Raw genomic sequence first — 26,078 nt, forward strand, 5'->3', positions numbered from 1 at the left:
TTCACAGCCCAGAATGGATGAGATGAATCAAAAAGCGTCAACTATGACACAGGTGCAATGTAAAGTCTGGTTCCTACATTTTAAAAAAGACCATCCGGGGGGCTGAGGGTGCTCAGTGTTAGAGTACTTGCTTAGCATGCACAAGGCTCTGGGTTCAATCCTCGACATAACAAGAGAGAAAAAAAAAATACTATGTGAATTCATGATAAGGAGAAAAACAATAAGGGGAGGCACTTTTGTTTTTTTTAAGCTTGCTGTGAGTCAAGGCACTATGGAGAGTCGGGTTGTGTTAATGCAGGCAGGGTCCAAACCAAGTCCTCTGTCCCTAAGGGACCTGTTTGATAAAAGGTACAACAGAAAACATTCCAAAGGAGATGGGGGATTTCACATAAATAGGAGAAAGGGCTAATACAACATTTGGTAAGTTATCTAGAGAAGGGTATGGCCTTCTGAGGTCCTGAAAAGGATACTACAAATGGGTGACAGCAAGAAAGGAAAATACCGAGTTTTCAGGAAGAACTTTGTAACTCTTGGAGCAGTGCAAAAGCAAAGTGCTTACCTGGACCATAGCACCTACCTAATTTGCCAGGGGCTTGGTTTTTTTATTTGTTTGTTTGCTTTTTCCTGGTCTTTGATTCAATACACAGGATCATGCTATGTTACCCAGGCTACTCTCAAACTTCTATGCTCAAATGAACCTCCTGACTCAGCCTCCCTAGTGCCGGGACTACAGATGTGCCTCTCCTGTCCAGCTGGCACCTCCTATTGAGTATTTAGTGACCATCTTGCATATCACACCTGGATGTCATGATTTGAACTCTCTTCTTTAGTGTCAGCAAGTCTTATCTTGTCAAGGATCTACCTCATCCCTGGGATGATAACTAGAAAGTTACTCCTTAAAAATAAAAGGGGTGCCATAAACCAGCCAGGAAACAGAGAAATGCAAAATGACACAGTAACACTTTTTTTTGTTGTTGTTGCCAACGGAGAAGTACTACTGCTTCTCCTCTCTGCCCACAGAGCCCCCGTCAAATGGCAGAAAATGTGCTTAAAACCAAGTACATCCATGACTATTCAACCACGAGAAATGGAAACCTCAGAACTCCAAAATCTCAGGAATTTCCAGAAAGGAGGCTAGGGATGTGGTTTGGTGGTAGCAGGCTGTTCAGTCAGCCCTAGGTGTGATCAGCACTGAGATGAAGAAAGAAAGAATGATTAATTTCAGAAATGTGGCTACTCGGGTTGATCAAGGTAGCCAGAGAAAGCCACAGCTGGGCATCATACTAAGGTGCTGCCTAAGGGCCCCAGGAGGAGCCCGCAGGGAGTCTGGGGGTTGATGCAGACACAGCTGCAGAAACTGCCCATCAAGGAGCAAATGGGGCCACGCACCCTGATGGCCAGCCGCTCCTCCTGTGGAGTGTGGTTCCTCCTGGCCCCTGTAGCCTGCCGTGCAGTGTTCCTGCCCTGTGTCCAACAGTATGTCAACGGGAAGTTTTGGTGGTTAGGTTTTTAAAAAATTATTATTACTATGCTCTTTTTATAAAGTAGAATGCAGTAGTCCCTGTTGATCTGCAGGGGTTTTATGTTCCAAGACTCCTGTAGATAGATGTCTGAAACCATGAACAGTACTGCCTCCTATAGAGACTATGATTTTTCCTACACATACCTATGATGAATTTTAATTTATGAATTCAGGAAGAGTCTAGCAAACAATAATAAAGCAGAATAATTCATACGCCGTAATTTTTTTTTTAAAAATTCAATATTTCTGGAACTTTCCATTAATATTTTCAGATGAAGGTTGCCTGTAGGTATCTGTAATCACGGATAAAGGGAAGCTATTGTTATCCAAGAGGACAGTGTGGTGTTGCTGGGAAACGAAGGCCAGGAAAACTTCTCTGAGGTTCTTTGGTTTGATAGGAGGCTGAGGAGTTCCAAGCCTGTGGGAGGACAGGAGAAAATCTTTAAAAAATATCCACAGTGGCTTTTCTCGGGAGTTAGTAAAACTGCTGTTTAAGCTTCTACTTTTCATGGTATGATATTTTATTTTTTTATCTCCAAGGAGCGAGTATTCCCAGCTAACAAAATGGACATCTTCCACCTCGTGTGGATATCCACACTTTTTTCCCCCTGAACTCTAATCCTTCATCGGTGGATCTTTATATCACATTGCCATTGTGAACTACTATTTTATAATAAAAATATTATGTTAGACTTGTTTTTAAAACTGGTAGTTATTCAGCTTGTTTTTATAAAACTAGACATCATCCTTCAAAAATGAGAATCAGCAGCACCACCTGCCTGGTTTTTAGTTTGTGTTAGGACAGGGACCGGAGCTGCTTAAGAAGCCATAAGATCACCAGGATGATTTGTGCCATGTCCCCTTATCAGCCACTCCTGCCCCCAGAAAATGAGGAACAATTGCCACAGATGAGAAGTTATTGGGATACTCACAACACCAGGAAGGATGAAGAAATCAGAGAAAATTTAGAATTATGAACTACAGTCTTATTAGAAAAGTGAACTAGGATGTTTTGTGGGAAAGACGTTTGGAATATGACCAATTTGAAGATGTTAGTAATCTTGACCACAGAGGGAGTCCATATCCTGATATATATACTGATACTGGTATATGCTGATTCTAGTGGACACAAGGAAAGAATTCAAGAGCTAACAGAGATGGGACATTGTAGCAGCATGAGCAACCCAGAAAAAAGGGGAAAGGAGGTCTTTTAACGATAGCATAGCAATTTAACAAAAGGGACATTGATAACCCTGAAGTAAACAATTCTTGTCATGTAACAAGATTTTCATAAAAAAGTTATATTTTAACAGTTTTGTCATATTTCCAGTGGGAGAGGGAAGTTTCTGAGAAAGGAACTTTGAATACCTTACTGGGGGTCACAAAAAAAAAACCCTCTAAAAACAATGAGATCGGCAGGTGCCTGGGGAGTCACTTTGTAGAGAAAGGGAGAGAAATAGGTGGTGGTGCCTGCTTGTGTGATTTTTAGGCGGTAGGGAAGGGCAGAGCTCAGGGTTACTTTTGAAAGGAGAAAAGAGGAGTCAGGGGCTGAGGCAGGACCCCACCTAGCACACGGGCCAGTGCAGCCACCCAGTGGGTAGGCACCTGCAGGACCTACTAAGACAACTGTGTGATTTGAAACTGTTTCCACTGTTGAATGGAAACAGGCAAAATACTTCTTCCATTTCCTTCTCAGATTTTTAGAAAGTTTTATTAGGCACACACATGCTTTTGTAGGTGGATTTATACACACACACACACACACACACACACACACACACACACCAGGAATTGAACACAGAGGTGCTTAACCAATGAGCAACATCCCCAGAGCTCTTTATTTATGTATTTTTATTTTGAGACAGAGTGTCACAAAGTTGCTTAGGGCCTCACTAAGTTGCCGAGGCTGGCCTTGAACTTGCAGTCCTCTTCACAGGTTCATTTTTGTCTGTCTGCTAGACTGTATTTGGGTCAGCCGAGCCAGACAGCATACCTGAATGCAGAAGGAGCCAAAGACCATAACCACCAAGGCTGACACCCCTGAGGAGTGGCTGAATCTGGAAGGAGACTTGGCCTTGGACAGCCCATGCTGCTAAGACTCAGAGAATATCTTATCTAGACTGCAAACTAATTATCAGGAAGATGCACTGCCCCATGGAGACCAAGCTCTGTGCCACATGCTGGGGGAGGGACATCACAAAACAAGACATTCCCTCTTGTTGAAGTTTTAAATTTGCACGTGACAGACAAAAACACTAAAAGCAACAACAGTCAATAAAACACACTCTTGAGAGGTAGGATATGTAGAAAAGATTATGCCCACCAAAGGAACTCAGAGGACAGAGCTATAACCATGGGCAAGGAGCTAAGGACATTTTATCAATTAACCTGAGTTAGAGGATAAATGGAACACTTGCATTGGGAAGGGATGACCTTAGTTACGCACCACGTAGCAATGTTGTAGTCAACCGCAGACCTTGTGGGTGATGGTGGTCCCACAAGGTTACATGGCCTGGTGACATTGTAGCCATCTTAGTTTGTATAAACACACATACACACACACACACACACACACACTCACACACACATATACTCACACACACACACACGAAGCCATTCAGGGCTTTGCTCTCCAGGCTTTTCAGAATTGTTTCATGATGAGACAGCATGGCCAGCTATGAGAGTGCCCTGTGAAAACTGGTGACAGTCACTGATCCCAGCTGCTATTGAGTCACCCACCTGTCCCAACAGGGCTGAGGAACATTCCGGAACACCTTCACGCATCATGTCACAAAACTGAAATGCCCCCAAAATGTGCCATGGAGCCAATGCCTTCCATTGAACTTGTTCTTTCTCTTAGTAGATAGTAGTTTATTCAAAGAACAAATGGAAAACTATAAGCATTTAGAGGAGAAAAGAGAAAGTGGTGTAGGTAGGAAGAAAAGGTGAGAAGAACGAAACAGAGATGGAAAGGGAGGAGTCAATGGTTCTCCTGCCCCAGAAGTGGCTAGAACTCCCAAACTACCACACCAACACCACTTTCCACCAAGCAGTCTTATCTGGATAGCTTTAGAATAACTATGCTTCAGGATCATACGTCAGGCCAAAGAGCTGAGCAGAAATGAGCCCTCTGTCTCCTCAGCACACACTGCACAGGGCACTTTGAAGCCATTCCAAATTCGGGACTAACACCGGTGGACCATCCTAAATTCACTTATCTTTCCTCCCCTAAAAACTGAAAACCGTGTCACTACAAGGTGTGACATGCACACCTTGACCTGAGGGTTCCTCATCTGTAAACTCTGACCTCAGGGTTCCACATCTGCAAACTCTACCAACTATGGATGGAAAATATTTGGGGGTAAATTTTGTCTGTCCTGAACATGTGACGACACTTTCTCATCATGATTCCCTAAATAATGCAGTATCAAATTATTTCTGTGCATTTATGTTGCATTATTGTAAGTAATTCAGAGATGACGAAATATGTGAAGGAATACACAAATATGCCATTTTATATACAAGGCTTGAATATCCATGGATTTGGGTCTCCTTGGGGGTCCTGGAGCCAATCCCCCAGGATACTGAGATATGACTGTGGAAATCTTTTGGATGTAGCTGAAATTTTCTTATGTGTCCATATTATATATATTATATTAGCCTTCTGAACACTTCAACAACATGAATGGTCTGATCCAGGATTACTGAAGACTAGTTTGTATTTGTCTTCCACAAAACATAATAAATATTACAAATTACTTTTAACTTCTTCCATCAGTAGCAGATTTTGTGTTCTATACCCCAAGTGGCATCTAAAATCATTCACACATCACTTCACAACAAAATTGGGGTAATTATCTGGAAAATTCAGGTGAAAGAATTTAGAATCCTTTGATATTGTAAATGAGTGTCTTTTTAGAAAAACATGATAATAACTGTCCATATTCTCCACTTCACTTGCTGTGAACGTGCAAACTAAGACCGGGTTTACAAAACACATAAGAAAACTCATTTCTCCAGATAGGAGGAATCATCTGTATACCTCTTTAGAGTCATGTGATAAGGAAGAATCTAGAAAAGGCTCACTCTTCATATTGCTTAAATCTGAAAGTAAATTAACCTCTGGCCAGAATGTTCTATGATGGATAAAAATGTGATATAATAGCTGATAAAAGCAATAAGCAATGGCCAAGCAGAAAATACCAGCAATTGCTGAAACTGCTATTCTTGTCACTTCCTGTCTTTTCTGCCAAGTTCTCCTATATCTAAGTGCCCTGAATGGAGTACCAAAAATTTAAACATACGGAAATGTGTATTTATGTGTATTATGAAAGTATAATAGAGAATGGACAAACAATAGGTCTTTTTTGTGATAGGCATATGTGAATTGCCAGCATCACTACTCTTGTGCTTTGGGGCTATTATTAAATAAAATAAGGATTCATTAACCACAAGCACTATTTTGCTACAACAGTCGATCTGTATATCGTTAAAATTTAAAAATCTGAGATGGCTACTAAGTGACTACCAGTATACAGGGCATGGACACCCTGAACAAAAGGATGATTCACATCCCTAGTGAGTCAGCTCACAATTTCATCATGTTGCTCAGAATGCTATACAATTTAAAACCTAGGATTTTTTTTTTTTATTTCTGGAATTCTCTATTTAATAATTTTTTTTTTTTTTTTTTTTTGTAATTGAATGAGAGTAACTGAAACCTTGGAAAGAGAAATGGCAGGAAAGGGGCCTCTGTACTGTATTCTGGGCTTTTATAAAATGCTGCCAACACCTACTGTACTTGGGGGAGTACGGCCCTTTGCAGAGTTCAGCAGGGAATTGTGAAATCACTTGCCCAAGCTTACGGAGCTGGTAGGTGAGGAATCCACACTGAGTTTTCAAGAGCCACACTCCTAATCACTACACACACAACCTTATTTCTGAACCAGCAGTGCTTTTAAAGGCAGAAATGGGAATGGACAAAGCACAATAAATATTTCCCTGCCTTTGTTTAGGCCATAATTGCCAATGCCTGTTGGCTGCTACCGTAGTCCCTTACTGCCAAGGGTCAGGACCATTTATGCCACCATGCCCCCTGCTGCAGAATGAGCTCCTAAAAGCCCATGCTGAGTGACATCACCTATCTGTTATTAATTTGTTGTTTTACCTGCCTTTAAAAAACTTTATAAGTCTCTCTTACCCAGAACAAAGGTCTAACTACCTTGACCCTTAACATTTTGGCTAATACTATTTCAGACTCATCTATGACCTGTGAATCCTAAAGCTTTGGTTACAACCATCCTGGAGTGAAGCACTCACTCACTGGACATTAGTCAACTTTCCAAATGAGGAAATGGATGACATAGCAATGTATTGTAGGTGGCAAGTCTAATTGCAAATTTTTAAAATATTTATCTTCATATGTTTCCATTCACAGTGTAAAAATCTCATATTCTAGGAATCAGCCAAAGAAAAGTAATGAAAGCCACCATTTCACACTACTGTCAGTTCTTCATGGAGCCCTGGAGGCCAGGAGCTACTTGGCCTCCAGGAGGCAAGGGAAGGGAATTGAGGCAGTGAGGAGATCTCAGAGCCCGCTCCCCTTAATTAGTGCACATCTCCCCCTGCAACCCTATTATTCCATTATTAGGCTTCTGCTTGGTGAAAGAGTTCAGCTCCTCCCTACTCTGCAAAGATGGTCTTCATTACCCCAAAACCTAGCAGCTCCAAATTCCCTGGCTTCTCTAACACTCGCCTGCCTGGGCGGCTATGCATGTTTTCTCCTGCAGAAACAGGGGTTGCCATTCCCACAACGTTATTGAAAACAAACTCTGATGCAAGAAACTTAAGACTGAGTTCATAAGATAATCATTTTACAGATAACATAGGTTAGTGATCTTTCCATCTAAAAATTAGATTGTACCCCTTGAAGACAAATAAAGTCATATGACCAGACTCTGGAAATGCAAAACAAAAATGTCCTGGTATTTATTTTAGACAAGAGAGTTTCAACTTTTGTTTGTTTGTTTGTTTGTTTATTCTATAGTCCTAGCTGTAAAAAATAAATAAAGTAAAATTAGTACAGCTACCTACCTACCTACCTACCTATCCATTATCTAACATCTATCTACTTATCTACCTATCATCTATTCACCTACCAATTGAGCCATTATTTATCTATCTATCCAGCCACATATATATATATATATATATATATATATAATATCTATTATGTATGTATGTATGTATGTATGCATATGTATCTAGATTTTATATATGTATATGGGCATGCATGTGTATGATGAGAGAGAATATACAGGTGCTAACGTCAGTTATAACTGTAAGCATCAGTGGAACTTAATGTATATTATTTTTTGGACAACTAAATGTAAACAGAAATTCCAATATTCTCTCTGCATCTCAGAGGTTAATTGTGTGAATATCCTGAACATTGTCCTGAACCCAAGTAGAGACCACAGGTCTGTGTGAGCCATAATAGCTCTTTGTATACTTGATCAGTTTAACTAGGAGAGTTAATTTATTTTTATCTTTAAAAAGTATAGTTTAGGCAGGCACAGTGGCACAAACTTGTAATCCCAGTGGCTCAGGATGCTAAGGCAGGAGGATTGCCAAGTTCAAAGCCAGCCTCAGCAAGGTGCTATGCAACTCAGTGAGACCCGGTCTCTAAATAAAATACAAAATAGGGCTGGGGATGTGGCTCAGTGCTCCAGTGCCCTGAGTTCAATCCCCAGTACCACCTCCCCAAATTAAAATAACTAAATAAATAAATGGCATAACTTAGTGCCTCCCTTCTAGACTCTTAAATGTTTCTAAATTTTAACGATATCCATGCATCTTGTATTCTTTCAATTTCTTCTCACCTACTTGGATTATGATTGATAATATAGCCTTAATAGGTATTTTTTAGTTTTTAACTCTTTTTTGACATCTGTACTGTATTTTGAAATTGAACTTGTTTTTGTTTCAGAAGTCGCCTAAGCCTCGTGTGTTACCTAAAGGACAGCAGGAAAACCACCAGCCTGTCTGGTTTTTCTTCCACGACCAAGTGAAGTTAATGAGTCAGTGGGAAATCACATAAAGTTGGGCTTGGACTACATCAAGAATTGCGTTCATTCGAGGTACCATATGTTAGATAATGGATAGACTACATATCCAAAGAATTTAAGATCCCCTTGAAAAGCTATACATCCTTTGAAAGCTGGTGTTCAAATCAGCTTTAAGAGAGAGAAAAAAACCACCTATTAAATCTATGTGAGAAATCTCTCTAGATTAAACTTTTAAGGAATTCTGTCTGGGCTCTGAGCTTAGATCTTCTTTACATTTACACATGTCTCCCAAGTTATTCTACTTTGCAATTTTCTACCTTGGATTCCAGAGCCTTAACAACATTTGTAAGATACTAAATTTGCCATCTGCTCTTACTTTCTCAGGTATCTGATATAACAAAAAGATTAATCATTTTAAATAGAGCATTTTAAACATCCTTTTCCCTTTTATGAATGTTCATGAGTGAATCCTTATTAAGGCATGAAGGTAAGTATGCTAATTATTATTACATTTATTTTCTGTGCAATGAGAACAGCTTGCCTGGATTTGGATCTATAGTAGTAACAGAAGCTTCAAGAATATCAGCTCTGCTATTGATTTCTAATAGGCCTGGCATAGAACAGGCTGTTATCCATGCATGTGCCCCAGTTATTCCTCAAGACCTCAGGAAAATATGGCTCCAAATCAACCACTGGCTTTATTTCCAAAAATTTTAAGTCATTTTATTTTTTTGCTGGAGATATTTCTGTTATTGAAACATCTTACTTACTTAAAAGGATTCTACCAAATTTCTATTTCTACACTAAGACAAAAATATTAAATCAGGGAAGATACATACATAATAAATTCAAAGAATGCGTATTTAGTGAATTACTCCTGCCAGTTCAGGAATTCCTGATATGAGTCAGAGGATCAGCGAACTAAATTAATGCCGTCTCTCAAACCCCACAGAATATACATCCACAGAACTTTTGCTGTGGGGTTAAATGCAGTTGCAAATCATTTACAACCAGTTTTACATGTGTCTGTCTGGTTTAACCTCGTGTGTGTGTGTGTGTGTGTGTGTGTGTGTGTGTTAAATAATATAAATTTGTTTTCTCACAGTTCTGGAGGCTGGGAATTCCAGGGTTCAGGCAGATTCAGTTTATGGTGAGAACCTGGTTCTTGGCTGGCTGATGTCCTCCTTCTTGCTCTGATTTAATTTCTCAAAATACCAATGTGATCAAGCCAATCTTCTGGTTTCTAACTATATAGACTGACCTTTGCTACTCAAGGTATGATCTGAGCTCTAGGAAGAACCTGACATAGAAGCTACGAGAAACACAGAAACTCAGGCCTCAACAAGAACTTGAATCTGCATTCTCACAAAATCCTCCAGGGTGATTCACAGGTGCTCATTCAAGTTTGAGAAGGAACAGTCCTCCAAAATCTATCCTGCTAAAATGAGTTAACAATGGAGAATACTCCATTTTTTCATAATGCTAAACATATTCCAAGTCTTTAAAAAGATAATATAATTCCCCTACCATTTTGGTGTTGTTCCTTATATAAATTGAGGTTGAATTGTGGGCAATAGTAGTTTGGGTTTTTTTTTTACTTAATAAAACGAATATTCAACAATATGGTGTCAGCTTTCTATTAATTATTTTGTTTTAAACCTGATAAAAGAAATGGAGAGATCTGGGTACCACTGACATATATGGCCAAGGCCAGACTTCTTCCTCCATGCTTGGAATGCCACCCTCCCACTATCCCCTTGCTACAGTCCGGTCTGGCCACCGTGTTCTGGTCCCCACGGAGGCCATGTTCTCCAGCATCATATTCTCAACTCCTGAGAAGGATCAGCACACACGGGTTGCTCAGTATGGATTGGCTGACTTAAGGTGATATATTTGGAAATAAGCATCATCTGAGAGAGTTATTATGAAATACTCCATTTGATAAGTTGGAAGGGATAAACTGATGATTCTGGAGACCCCTTGTTATGAAATTTTGATGGAGTCACTTAATCCCTCTATGTCTTGGTTCCCTTATTTGGAAAATCAGGATATCGGACTAATCTCAGTATGCTGGATTACTAAGGATAAAAAAGCAAAGAATATGGAACAACTTTTAATGGTTAAAAGATGAAGCATTAAACAAATGGTTAAGCATAAATATGAGACAGTAGTCTTTGTTTTTGAACATCCTGCTAGAGAGAAGACATACCATATATGAGTATTAGGTGACCATATTAGTGACTCAGGGTTGCCATAACAAGGTGATACAGGACTAGGGGTGTACATCAGTGCAGAGTGCTTTTCTGGCATGAACGAGGCCCTAGTTCCATTCCCAGCACCTCAAACAAAAGTACTATGGACTGAGTGACTTAAAAAAGATAAATTTATTTTATCACTGTTCTGGAGGCTGGAAGTCCAAAATCAAGTTGTGTGCAGTGTGCTTCATCCTGAGGCCTCTCTCCTGGGCTTGCAGATCTCCTCTTCTCCCCGTGTCCTGACCCAGTCCTCCTTCTGTACATACCTGTGTCCTAATTTCCTCTTTTTTATTAAGGTATCAGTGAGAGTGGGTTTAAACCCACGCTAATGGCCTAACTGTAATGAAAAGACCTCTTTAAAGACAGTAACTCCAGATACAGTCAGATTCTGAAGTGCCAGGGGTTAGGACTTGTACTTAGGAAGCTCCTAACAGTGACTTGCTTAATTTTGCTTAATAAGGACTTGGCAGGTTTTCATACTTCTGACAAGCCTCCTACACAGTCGGTCCTCTCCACAAATCCAGCGTTGTGAGGGTCCCAGTGGTTTCCAACAGCAGGACATTGCATGAATGCAGCACCATTAATAATGATAAGCGGAAGCAGTTCATACTTGGCAAATGGTGTTTGGCTCAAACAAGATTCAAATAGAAAAAGAGGTTTCCACAATGTTTTTAAAGTTATAGAAATATCAAATCAATATGATCTGGATGTAGAGGAAGAAAATGTTAAGCTACCCCTTCTGATGCTCCCAAGGTGACCAATACTGAGGAGTTTAGTGTGTATTTTTCCTTATTAAAAATGCTTATGTATTCAAATCTATACTTAAATATATGCACATATGGAGACTCCATATGGAGGAATTTTCACACCCATTTTACTGTTATCAGTAACACATCATGCTATCTCATTTTCATGATGTAAATTCAGTGGAATTACAATTAACAGTTCAAGATTATATATAACCAACATATTTCGTTGGGTAGAGGTATGTGTGGTAAATAACATGCTTTCCATTTGCTTGTGAGAGCAAGAAGATCAAATTACTTTCTTTCTTTGTTCCCCAGACATTGTTAATATGTAACTGAATAGTTAATTTTACATGTCAACTGAACTGGGCTAAGGGATGTCCAAATAGCTTATTTCTGGGTATATCTATGAGGATGTTCTGAATCTGCTGGCTCAAACAACCCTGGACTGAAAATATTTGAAGAAAAATAGTATAACTGCTGTTCACATGACATTAATATTATATTAGATACCATAAATAATCTAGATCATTTAAATCATATGAGAAGGTGTGTGTTGGTTATATGCAAGTTCTACACTATTTTATGTAGGGGTTTTGAGCATCTGTGGATTTTGGTGTCCAAAGGATGCCCTGGAAACAATTGAGTCAATGCACCCAGATAGATAAATATAGATATAGATATAGATATTTCCTACTGGTTCTGTTTTTCTGAAGAACGCTGATTAATACAGTCACCCAATAGCCCTTTCCAGTGCCTGTCTCTCTTGCCATCCCCACAACACACAGGCAGGAACACACAAAATACAGTGCTGGGCTCCTTTGCAGCTAGGAGTAGAGGTGGGACCTGATTCTCCAGAGAGAAGTGATGGAAGTTGGCTGTGAAGTCCAAGAGAGAGATCTCTCCTGATAGAAAAAGGAAGGATGTCTGTGAATCCCCTTCCCTGTCAGTGGGTAAATTCATCTGAGGCTGCCATGCATGGAGGAAAGGCCAAGAAAGTTACTTTGGCATCTGACATGAAAATCCTGGATGAAGAATTCCCAGGAAGTGGTCTGCACTGAGATTAGGAACTTCTAGTCATCAAAATGCCCCCATGAGTGAAGACAATTTCAGACTAGGAGAAGATCTCTATCAATACACACAACCCACAGAGGAGCCAGAATAGAATACACTAAACTCCTACAAATACATCACGATAGAACAGACTTCACACAAGACCATATCGATTCGGCTAATGAGCCTATGAAAAAAGTGTTCAACACTCTTTATTATCAGAGAAATGCAGATTAAAACCACCACGAGTTCTATTATACACATACCAGAATGGTTAGGTTGAAAAAGCTGGAAATACCAAGTGTTGGCAGGTGGAACTTCATATGGTGTTGGTTAGAACGTAAATGGTTACAATCACTTTGAAAAACAATTTGTCAGCAACTACTCAAGATGAGCACATGTATCTTTCTGACTCAGCAACTGTGCTTTTAGATGCACACCTGGTAGATATAAAAATGTGTCCACACAAAACCTGAACATGAATGTTCATAGCAGCATTTTTCATAATAGCAAAGGCTAGAAATCCAAATATGCATCAATGATAAAAGAGAAAAACAAATCTCAGTATATTCATACCATGAGTGTTATATGACAAAACATGAAAAATCTAAAGAGACACAAAAGTTTTCCTGGATAAATCTGACAAATAAAATATTACACAAAAGAAGTCAGGTTTCAAATAATACTCATTCTAGAATTCCATTTATGTAAGAGTTTTGAAAGAGCCCACTAATCTATGGTGTCGGAAGTCAAGGGAGGCTGGGGTGTGGCTCAGGGGTAAAGTATGTGCCTAGCATGACATGCTGGGTGCTACCCCCAGCACTGCAATAGAAAAAGGAGGAGGAATGAGATGAGTCACTTGGGAGGAGGAACGAGAAAGGCTTTCAGGATGCTGACTTGAGCGGGTTCACTTCGTGAAAAGTCACTGAGTTGTGTATCACCCTTTGCTTCACTGTACGTGTGTAATAATTCAGCCCTAAATTTATTAATAAATAAACCATGCTTAAACATGAAGCAGGGGAAGTTTGGCATCCCAAGGAAGAATTCCCCATGCAAAATATTTGAACTTTCTCCCGTCAGACATGAGGAGCTGTTGAAGATTCTGAATCAGAAGAGTAGGGAGATCCAGCCTGTACTACACATGGAAGGCACTCGAGTGGTGACACAGGACAGCTACAGGATAGGAAAGAGAAATACACATGCTCTAACACCGAGCTACACCCTGATTCCTGTAATGCACCTTAAAGACCCTTGGATGTGAAAATGAAATCATGCAAAAAGCTGAGAATAGAACTATGTTTTCTAGATAGTAGGGGATAGGAAAGGTAGCAGAATACAACAATTACTATTAGGGCATTATGTAAAATTGTGGATGTGTAACCGATGTGATTCTGCAATCTGCATTTAAGGTAAAAATTGGGAGTTCATAACCCACATCAATCTAATGTATGAAATATGATATGTCAAGAGCTTTGTAATGTTGTGAACAACCAATAAAAAAAAAAAAGAACTATGTTTTCTAGTGTGAGAACTCTCGGAATCAAAACAGTGGCTTATGCCAAGGCTTAAATAAATCTGAGAGTTGACGAAGGAGGTCTCTTGCATGCATGCCTGGTGCCAAGAACCATCACCCAAGACCGTAGCAGAAACACAACCTCACACAAAAGCCACTGCAGCCTGACACAGGAAACACCTACTTGTCCAACAACTGCCTATCCAGCCTTGGACTGATGTCATCCTTGTTATCGCCTTTGTAGCCAAGGATAATCCACTCAAAACAACCTACTTGGAGATATGGTGTAGCTCTGTGGTAGGACACATGCTTAGCATAGGCAAGGCCTTGGATTCAATCCCCACCACCAAAATAAGCAAGTGAATAAATTGATAGATAGATAACTATTTATGTGGGTTTGTCTGTGTGTCTTCTATTCTGTACCGTTGGTCTACATGTCTATTTTGGTGGCAATACCATATATTGGAGAAAAGATAGCTATAAAAGGCTGAGAAATTTTGAAATGCAGATGGTACTATAAAATAGTTTTTAGGGTTTATATTGGACACATGCTTTAGAACTTAGTTGTCGTGATGTCTGCAACTTATTTAGAAAAACTAAAGTTAACAATGGGTAAATATAAGAGGCAAATAAATGTGTCTCATGTTCTTTCAACTGTAGTCTTAAGATTTTTTTAAGAGAAAGGAAGAAGAATTAAAAATACAACTTAGCTTTTTAAAATAAATTTGATTTAAAAGTCAAAAAGGCCACATTGTCTTATTCTAGAAATATTTCATGTCGCAAAATCTGTGTCTTAGTTCTGTGTTCTAAGTCGATGAAGGGAGGTGAACAGAAACGGGATCTGCTAGAGATGCTATCTGGGTGTTTGTTCCATTCAAAACTCACATTATGCCTTGGGCTGGGCATGGTGTCGTACCATGGTGACTTGGGAGGCAGAGGCAGGAGGATTGTAAGTTTGAGGCCAGCCTGGACAATTCAAAATAAAAAAATATAAAGAACTGGGGGATATTGGTCAGTGGTAGAGCACCCCTGAGTTCAATCCCCAGTACTGGAAAAAAAAAACTCAGGTTGAGACTTAGCCCTCAAGGAGTTATATGTTAACTGTATTTGGAAGTGAGGCCTTTGAGAGGTAATTAAGATTAGATGAATTCCATCTATGTATGATATATCAAAGTATTATAAGTGCATTCTACTGTCGTGTATAACTAATTAAAACAAATAAAAATTTAAAATGAAATAAAATTCTTACCTCCCCCTAAAAAAAGATTAGATGTGGTTGGCAACCCACTATCAGGTCCCCTCCTGCCCTGCAAGAGTTCTGTTTTCTATTCTTCATGCTTGAATAAACCATACTTCTTTTACACTTTTAAAAGATTAGATTGAGATCAAGACGGAGAAGCCTCTATTTTGACATTGGTGTATATCAGAATCAGAAAAGGACCCACCCAGAATACTCGATCTACCTTACCATGTGATGCCCTGTGTCTTGGGATTCTGCAGAGAGTTCCCACCAGCAAGAAGGCCCTCACCAGATGTGGCTGGCCCCTTGACCTTGGATCCACAGGAGAGGAAACTACCGAAAAGGAGCCTGGCAAAGTTAGAATCCAAAGGGCATATGAGATTAAAGTGTAACCCTGGTGTCTAACAAACCTGGACAACATCTTGGCTGTCGTTGAACTCAGGGTATTTAACCACTGCACCACATCCCTAACCGTTTTTATTTTGAGACAGGGTCTTGCTAAGTTGCTTAGAGCCTCACTAAGTTGATGAGACTGGCCTTGAACTTGCAATCGTTCTGCCTCAGTCTCCCAGATGGCTGGGCTTGCAGGCGTGCACCACCATGCCAGGCTCAGCTGTGTCACTTTTTATGTGTTCTTGTCTTTCCAAGTCTTGGTTTTCTTGTGTTTTAGTGACCAAGCAGTTTAGATGGTGCACTGAATAAATGGTAGCACTTTTTACTAATATTTTAATGGATATATTAGAGACATTCTTCATGAAGCTATATTATTTTTAAAGGATTTACTGAACCAAGTTAAATGAGAATCTTCACTTTTAAATAAGTAGCAAAAATGTTTTACCTGGGCGGGGGACACAGATAAGTAGATAACCTGTCTCAAAATTTTCCTTAAAAATGAAAACTGTGGCCTATAATCCCAGCAACTTGGGAGGCTGAGGCAGGAGAATCACAAGTTTGAGGCCAGCCTCAAGCACTTAGTAAGGCCCTAAGCAACTTAGTGATATCCTGTCTCAAAATAAAAATTTTTAAAAAGGGCTGAGGATGTAGCTTAGTGGTAAAACATCCCTGGATTCAACCCTGATACCAAAACAAACAAACAAACAAACAAACAAAAAAAACCAAACAGTGGATCAGGGTTATAGTTCAGTGGTAGGGCACATGCTTAGCATGCCTCAGGCCCTGGGTTTCATTCCCAGCATTGCAAAAATGAAATAAAATTAAAATTATATGAAATAAAAAGTGCCCAGCTTTTCATTAGACTTCAGATAGGAAAGATACTGAGGAGATGATGAAAGCACCCAGAATATTCTCACTTGCCTTTAGCCTCTGGATCATCGTTTTCTTAATTTTTTTTCCTCCTTAACCTTTTTACCTTCAGTTCTGTTATATTTTTTGCTGAAGTGGGGAAACCCAAAAACCACATATGGCCATCCAGGCGTGGGTGGTTCATGCCTTCTTAACTGTGAGAGCCAATTCCTTAAAGTAAACACCTCTCTCTCTCTCTCTCTCTCTCTCTCTCTCTCTCTCTCTCTCTCTCTCTCCCTCCCTCCCTCCCTCCCTCCCTCCTTCCTTCCCTCTCTCCTTCCTCGGTGAACCCCAACAGATCCACTGTGTTCTGTGACTCACCAGCTTATAGATGACAGTCAACACCACAGATGTGGATAATGTCTTCCCAAGAGTGTGCGTCAAGAATGAAGAGGACAATGACTTGGATGGGGCCTGGAAGAAGTCCACATTTAGGATCAGGAAGAAGCCTATAAACAACATTTTAAAGGAGAGGCAAAACGTAGAGACCTGTGCATCACACAGACCCAGGCAAGGCTCAACCATGGGAGAAGAATGGAAGGAGACCCATCATAAACAGGATCCGGACTAACTTCAGACATGCAGTCAACTGGCCCCATCGGCCAGCTTAATTTGCATAGCTTCTCTCTATTTTTTTGAAAGTTCACTGCCTGGGAGAATTACAAGTAGAAATTAATCTTGCTTTTTAAAAATGCTTTCTGAAGCTTTTGCGGGGAGCTGATGCGGTGCTGAACTCTCACTGCACAGATGACTTAGAAACTGGGGAGATGCGGTCTTCTCGGAAGGCCTGGCCGTGACCAGGGCCGGCAGCACTGAGGGTTGCAGGACAGACAGCAGCTCTTTCCAATGTGAGGAAATATGGTCTTGATACTAGTCCTCATGAAGTGTCCTTGCTGACGTGGCTAGCCTGATACCAGGGGTTATGGTTTAGCCATGAGGTACCCCCGAAAGCTCAGGTGAGACAATGCAAGAAAGTTCAGAGGTTATAACTGGGTAATCAGTGCATTACCTAATTAACCTAATCAGCGCATTAACCACTGAGAGGAATTAACTGGGTGGTAACTGTAGGCAGGTAAGGCACGTCTGGAGGAGGTGGGTCCTTAGGAGCAAGGCTTTGGGGTATTTATTTTTTCCTTGTTGAGTACAGTTCTCCCTCCCTCTCTCTCTCTCTCTCTCTCTCTCTCTCTCTCTCTCTCTCTCTCCTTTCTGGTACTGTGTCCTGAGCTGCTTTCCTCCTCCACACTCTTCTGCCATGATATTCTGCCTCACCTCGGGCCCCAAAGAATGGAGTCAGCCGTTTATGGACCTAGACCTCTGAAACTGGGAGCCCTGAGATAAACTGTTCCTCTTCCAATTGTTCTTGTCAAGTTTTTTGGTCTCAGCAGGGAAAAAGCTGACTAGGGAAATTTTTCTATGTACCTTCTGAGTTATGGATAGATGAAGTAGAAGAAGAAATGAAATAGTTCCATAAGGAGAAAAACAGATCAGTCCAGAAGGTAGAACATTCAATAAGATAATGGGCCCTACACTGCAAAAAGTTAAAATCATATAAAAAGGTATATGGGTGCAAAGAAGGCAAATTTTTTATTATGAGATTGTACTAGACGATACAGTACAGAGTCTTTAACTGGATCCTGGTATTTACACACACACACACAAAAACAAGTCTTGAGTTAATTGGAAAGCCTCAGTATGACTTGATATTGGAGATTCTGGGAAATTGTTACTTTTTTGTAATATGAGAATGACCGTGTTATTGTGTCATTCTAAAGGAAAAGTTCTTTTAAAAGATGCACACAGGTTTGACGGCAAAAATGACATAATGTTTGCAGCTCACATTGCAATTCTACAGGAGAAAGGGAGACATGTCTCATCGAGATACACAACAAAATACTTTGGGGCAAAATATGCCTACAGCTTATGTTCAAGTATTTTAATGATGCCTATGGGGCAGAAAGAGACATTGCGAACATTCACCAGTATCTGGGGGCCTCTCTGTTTTCTGATACACTTCTCCACATTCTGAAAGTTGCTACAGCAGTGGTCAGGCCTCAGCCTGGACATGGAGCGTAAGCAGAGAAGGGAGGACCATCAGGGGCCAGCTTCCCCTCCCGACTGCTCTCAGCTGGGGGCACACTGGACTCTGTGGCCTATTGTGCTGCTGGTGCTACTATCACAAGATAAAGGTCCCCGAGGGACCCTCTGGCCTCTCTCCATTTCCATTTTCTTCAGTTTGTCCCAGGGAAGAGAAGTGACCAGCGTGATGGGTCATTGGGAGCCAGCAGGACTAGCTTTGTGGCTTGCGGCTTTCCCCACCCTCTTCTCTGGGATCTACCTATCTGCAGAAGCATGCAGGTATCCATTGTTCCTCTGCGCCTTGAGTCTTAGGCATCAGCTCCCCTCAAAGACGAGGAGGGAAATAGTTACAGCAGCTGTTGCTGTTGTCCTGTCCTCAGTCACTGAGAAAGTGGGTGATTTTCTGGAGCCTGGTATGAGCCAGATAGAAAGCCCCCCATAGTAATAAACGTAATACAGGCAAACATGAGATAACTCAAAAACGGATGTTGGCTTCCTCCCCTTCTCCAGCCCCGTTTTTCAACAGGTTGCGGTGAGGGTAGCAGAGGGCAGTGAGAAGAGAAAAAACATTGGAAAGGAGGAAGCTTAAGATGTGAGAAGTAGCTAGAAAGCAGGTAGCTTGGTAGACAGGCAAAATTCCTAAGTTATGTTAGATACAGAAAAGTAATTAATAAGCAGAGCCTGTTGAACACCGATAGAAAGAAAGAGAAAAACTAAGAGACACCTAAAGTTCATGACTCCAAAGAGCGGAGGCACTTAAAGCTCTAAATATTCAATGCCCATCTCTGACACCCTCTCTGGTTCTTTCTGATTTCCTTAGATCTGCTGTCTAAGAAATGCAAATAAAACCCCTGGCTGCTCATCAGGCTGATTGACAAGCCTTAAAAGGTCCCTGCCCTATCAGGCCCAGGCATCTGCTGTGATTGGACCCCCAGCTCAAATCTTGACTCTGAGTCCAAATGATGTCACCCACAGGGACAGCTGGTGTGACAAAAAAAGAAGACAGACATACCACAGGAATGACTGCTTGTACCCTATCCATCAGCTAACTAACCCGATTTCCTTGCCACAGTGTCTCCCTGTGTGTTTCCAATTTGCTTAATAAACTGAGTGCTTGGAATAATTTGATTTGGCTGTCTGTGACCTCTGGGACTGGTTGGTTGGTGCTATCAAGTTGGTGATGCCCATGGAGAGAATCTCATATTAACAGGAAAATGAGGCCACACTGCAGAAACACTCTCTAGAATTAAAGTCATATTTAAGAGGAGAACCTCCCACCTACAAGAGGACTGTGAAAAACTGAGCAGAAAAGGCATGGAGCCGGAGATTAGAAAACAAATCTAGGTCAAAATTCAATGGAGGTCTAACCCAATCCATAGGGGAAAGAAAGCAAATAAAAAACCCAAAGAATAAGCAGGAGTGTACCAGCAGAGATCAGGCTAAGTCAGCAACTGCTCAACTTCAGGGAGCTCACCCTGGGGAATCTTTGTCTCCTTGCATTTCTGCCTGGAGAATATAAAGAAGAATATATTAAGGTTGACCAGTAAAACTTCTCAAAGTGTGAGAATACTACTCTGGATGTGTTAGTCGACTTTTTGTCACTGTGACAAAATACCTGAGAAAATCAACTTACAGGAGGAAAGATTCATTTAGGCTCATAGTTTCAAATGTTTCATTCCAAGGTCAGCTGGCCGCATTATTTCTGGGCCTGTGGTAAGGCACCACATCATGATGGGGAAGGCGTGGCAGAGCAGATGCTCACCTTATAGTGGCCAGGAATCAGAATGGAAGGGATCAGGGACAAGACCAAGTCCCCAAGGACATGACCCCAGGGATCCACTCCCTTCAAACAGGTCCCTCCTCCTAAATGTATCAGTGGATCCAACCAGGGAGGAGCTCGGAGCCTTTGGGATCCAGTAGCTTCCCCAGATCCCACCTCTGAACTTTGCCACAGTGCGGACCAAACCTTCAACCCATGCGCCTTTGAGGGCTGCTCTAGGTCCAGACTATCACACCCTGTCACTCGAGTCACAAAACTGAGGAACTTATATTAGTTCAGATCTGAAGAAAATGAGAAAAGAATGTCATCGGGTCCTAAGAAACGTAATGGATGGACTGAGCGAAGAGAACACGAGTCTGCTCAGAACCCCTCTATCACCCCAGTTTTGAATCACGTGATATTTTGAGCCAGGCTTCTTTCACCCAACATAATGGCTTTGAGCTGCTCTGAGTGGTTGTGGGTTTCAGTAGCTTGTTTCTTTCTCTTGCAGAGTAGAGTTTCATAGCAGAGCCATGTCACAGTTGTTTTACCCATTCACTCACTGAAAGGCATTTGGGTTGTTTCCAGCTTAGGGTTGGTACAAGGAAAGCCTATGCCAGGTTCTGTGTGAAAACGACTTTTCGTTTCTCTAGGGGACTGTCGTGGTTAGGAAATGAGGTGTCCTCCTAAAGCTCCAGTGTTCATGCAGGAATTTTCAGAGGTGAAATGATTAACCTAATCAGTTCATCGATCCATTTGATGGATGAATCATCTGAATGGGTAGTAACTGTAGGCAGGTGAGGCGTGGCTGAAACGGGGGATGGAAGGGCTTCTCTTCTCTCTGGCTCCTCCCCCATCACTGCTACCTGTCCATCAGGAGGTGAGCTGCTGTCCTCCACCATGCCCATCTGTCATGATATTCTACCTCATCTCAGGCCCAGAGCAATGGAGTTGGTCAACGGAGGACTGAACCTCCAAAATCGTGATCCAAAACAAACTTTTCCTCTTCTAAGTTGCTCTTGTCAAGTATTTGAGTTACAGTGATACAAAGCTGACTCATGGAAGTCAAAACCAGGAGTGGGACTGCTGGGTCGTATGGCAAGTGTGCTTAACTCTAGAAGAAACTCTCAAGCCCTTTTCCAAAGGGCCTGACCCACTTTGCACTGTCTGAGTTCCCGCTCCCAGCACCTCACCATCGTCTCCTAGTGCTGTCAGGGTCTAATTCTTCTCCTAGGTTGTCTCCTGATCCTGCGTGACTATTTTCTCTCTTGGGATCTTTTGGGAATGAATGCATCCTAAAAACAAAAGCAGGCCGGGAAAGTAGTTCAGCTTTGGAGTTTGTGTGCTTAGCATACACAAGGCCTTGGGTTCCACCCCCAGCTTTAAAAACAAGCAAAAAATAAAAACAAGGATTAACACTTTGTGCCTTCGTTCATACGTGCAAGAGTAAGGATAGAATGGCCAGGAAAAAAATCCATACATCCAACATAGCAATCAAATGTTTAGGCTTCATGATCACAAGGGGTTTAAGACCAGATGTTATAAAGGAAACAAACAAACAAAAAAGATAATGGCTCTTCTCTGACAAGAAGACCACACAAAGTCACTGGCACATTACAGTGCTGGGACTATTCACCTTTCTCTTATATCTGCAGGGGATTGGTTTTTTGTGGATCCCCAAATCTGCAGATGTTCATGTCTCTTACATAAAGTGGCACAGTTTTGGCGTATAACCTACAGATTTTCCTCACGAGAAAAATTTAGGATTTCCAGAACTCTTTCTTTCTAGAAAGAGACAATGCCTTTGAAGTAGACTGTGTAACCCAAATTCATGAGGCTATGTCAACTAGACGTTCATTACAGCAAAAAAATAAAATTAGATTATTATGTCACATCATCCTCAAATAATTCTTGATAGATTAGACATAAATGTGAAAATGAAAATGCTTAATATATTAGAAAAATTTAGGAAAATATGTTTTAAGATCCTCAGATGAGGAAATATACAGAAAGGACACACCCAATCAGAAAAAACTATACACCTGATATCATTAATATAAAAATCCTGCTGAACCAAAGATAACAGAGAGAACATGAAAATATAGGTTAAAGAGTGAGAAAAGATATCCAAAATGCATATAATCAAAGTACATAAAGAAATCCTACAACCAATTGTGTTAGTCAGCTTTCCATTGCTGTGACAACATGACTGAGGAAAACAACTTCAGGGAGAAAAAACTTCTTTGGGCTCACAGATTCAGAGATTTCAGTCTATGGTTGCTTGACTCCACTGATTGACGGCCTTTGATGAGGCAGAGAATCATGGTAGGGAGCAAGTCCTGAAGTTTGGCTGCTCACCTCCTGGTAATTGGACAGAAGAGAGAAGAAGGTGCCAGGGACACAATACAGTTCCCAAGGACATGCCTCCAAAGACCCCTTCCCTTCCACTAGGCTCCACGTCCTGCAGTTTCCATCACCTCCCAATAATCCACTCAGCTGCTAATCCACTGAGGAGGTCAGCATCCTCACGATCAAACCACCTTCCAAAGTCCCACCTCTGCACATTGCTGTACTGGGGACAAAGCCCTTAATACAGGAGCCGTGGGGGACAATCCACATCCAAACTTCAACACCCATGAAAATAGGACGACATCTCACCTAGAAGTAATGGGACAAGGGATATAAACAGAAAGCTTGCAGAAAGAATTGAAATGTTACAAAACTATTTATAAAAACAGTCTCATGAGAAGTGTCTGTTCAGTTCCTTGGCCCATTTATTGATTGGATTACTTGTTTTCTTGGTGTTAAGATTTTTGAGTGCTTTATATACCCTAGAGATCAGTGCTCTACCTGAGGTGCATGTGGTCAAGATTTGCTCCCATTCTGTGGGCTCTCCATTCACCTCACAGATGGTTTCTTTTGCTGAGAAGAAGCTTTTTAGTTTGAATTCATCCCATTTATTGATTCTTGGTTTTAATTCTTGTGCTATAGGAGTCTCATGAAGGAAATTGGGGTCTAATCCCACATGATGGAGATTTGGGCCTACTTTTTCTTCTAATAGACACAGTGTGTAAGGTTTAATTCCTACGTCCTTGATCCACTTTGAGTTGAGTTTTGTGCATGGTGAGAGATCGGGGCTTAATTTCATTTTATTGCATATGGATTTCCAATTTTCCCAGAACCAATTTGTTGAAGAGGCTATCTTTTCTCCAATGTATGCTTTTGGTGCCTTTGTCAAACATAAAATAACTGTGATTATGTGGATTAGTCTCTGTGTCCTCTATTCTGTACCGTTGGTCTACAAGTCTATTTTGGTGCCAATACCATGCTGGCGAGGATGTGGAGAAAAAGGCACACTCATACATTGCTGGTGGGACTGAAAATTGGTGCAGCCAATCTGGAAAGCAGTATGGAGAATCCTTGGAAAACTGGGAATGGAACCACCATTTGATCCAGCTATCCCATTCCTCGGTCTATACCCAAAGGACTTAAAAGAGCATACTATGGGAAGACAGCCACATCAATGTTTATAGCAGCACAATTCACAATAGCTAAATAGTGGAGCCAACCTAGATGCCCTTCAGTAGATGAATGGATAAAGAAAATGTGGTCTATATACACAATGGAATATTATTCAGCAATAAAAGAGAATAAAATCATGGCATTTTAAGGTAAAATGGATGAAGCTGGAGAATATAATGTTAAGTGAAATTAGCCACTCCCCCCCCAACCAAATTCTGAATGATTTTTATGATTTAAGGATGATGAGCCATAATATGCTGTAGGGGGGGGGGTTGGGGGCAGGGATGGGAGGATTAAATGAACTCTAACTAGAGCAAAGGGGAAAAGGGGAGGGAGTGGAAGAGGGGGAACAGGGGTAGGAAAGACGGTGGAATCAATGGTCATCATTACCCTAAGTACATGTATAAAGACACAAAGGGTGCGACTCTACTTTGTGTATAAGGAGAGATATGAAAAATTGTGCTCTATATGTGTAATATGAATTGTAATGCATTCTGTTGTCATATATATTAAATCAATTTTTTTTAGAAATCTAAAAAGAAAAAAAATAATCTCATGAGCAGCCTGAGAAATCCAAATTAAAACCATAGTGAGCAACTGTTTCATATTCATCAGACTGGTGGAAAACCTTGTTTCCAATATCTTTGAAACTCGTTCATTGAGGTGTAAACTCATACAACTGCTCTGAAAAATAATTTTCAATCTCTTGTGAAGCTGTATCTTTACATACCTTTTGGCCCATTTCATGTTTTGGACAATATTGGAAATTTTTTGCTAAGTGTGTGCAAGAAGATAGATAACAGAATGTTCTCTATAGTATTGCTAATAATAGTGAAAAAAAATTAAAACAACACAAATGCCTACCAATGGAGAATGTTCATTTAATTGAATACAAATAATTAAATACAAATAATTAAATTAATTGAATTCAAATAATTAAAAGAGTAAGCCAGTGCTGTAGGTATCAAAAAAGATGTGTTTCAAAACCAAAGTGAGCTATGGAAAACACACACACACACACACACACACACACACACAATTTGCAAAGACTTAGTGTAACCCACAAAAAACTAAGCACAAAATTTTAAAAAGCAATTTTCTCTAGAAAGGGAGGAAGAGAAGGCAGAATGGTTTTCTAAGGAATTTTGATAGCCTTCATTATATTTTATACCCTAAAATATTGTTACCTGAAGCAAAATATTAGGTTTTGAAAAGACTGGGTTATGGATACCAGGATGCCATTATATTATTCTGTGTAATTTTCTTTTCTTTCTTTCTTTTTTATTTTTTGGTACTGAGGATTAAATCTACCCAGGAATGCTTTACCAATAAGCTACATCCCCAGCCCTTTTTATTTTATTTTATTTTTTTAAATTTTGAGACAGGGACTCACTAAGTTACTGAAGGTCTCACTAAGTTGCTGAGGCTGGATTTGAACTTGGAATCTTCTTGCCTCGGCCTCCTGAGCTGCTGGGATTGCAAACATGCACCACTGTGCCCAGCTAATGCTGTGTAATTTTCTGTATGTTTGAAATATTGCATCAGAAAAATGTATTGTGGATTTTAGTCATCACAAAAACTTAAGTCATTTGCTATAATTTAACAAACCTAATCTGGAATAGTTTCTCAGCCTTTGAGTTTTTATAAGATGGATACTTTTAAAGACTATCATTTTTGGTATTTTTTAGGATATTCTTTTTGTGGGGTTTGTTTGATGTCTCCCATGATTAGAGTCAAGTCATATTGACACTGTGCAGTCATGTCCTTTTCAGGTCCACATTTGGTGGCATGTGCTGTCACTGGTGATGCTAATTTTGACCGTCCAGTAAAGCTAGGGTCTGATTTATCCATTATACAATTATTTTCTGTCTTACAATACAGTGAGTAATCTGTGGTGGAACCCTAGGATCTGCTCCTCACCATAACAGCCCCCCAAATGATTTATCACCCATTGATCTTCCTGGTGGACTCTGGAGTGTTGGTCTTCCTGGTGGACTCTGGAGTGTTTGGCTGCTGTAATGTA

At 40.6% G+C, this 26,078-nt stretch overlaps 1 long non-coding RNA gene across 1 annotated transcript; it reads left to right on the forward strand.

Annotated features, from left to right (window-relative positions):
- The first annotated feature begins 8,522 nt into the window (after nt 1–8,522).
- Nucleotides 8,523–19,867, forward strand: LOC308631874. The gene is made up of 3 exons (XR_014018364.1): nt 8,523–8,661; nt 16,997–17,654; nt 19,595–19,867. It is a non-coding gene; the product is annotated as an uncharacterized lncRNA (long non-coding RNA).
- The last annotated feature ends 6,211 nt before the right edge of the window (nt 19,868–26,078 follow it).

This window comes from Spermophilus citellus, assembly GCF_964194105.1.
Source record: "Spermophilus citellus genome assembly, chromosome: 12".
Classification (NCBI taxonomy): Eukaryota; Metazoa; Chordata; class Mammalia; order Rodentia; family Sciuridae; genus Spermophilus; species Spermophilus citellus.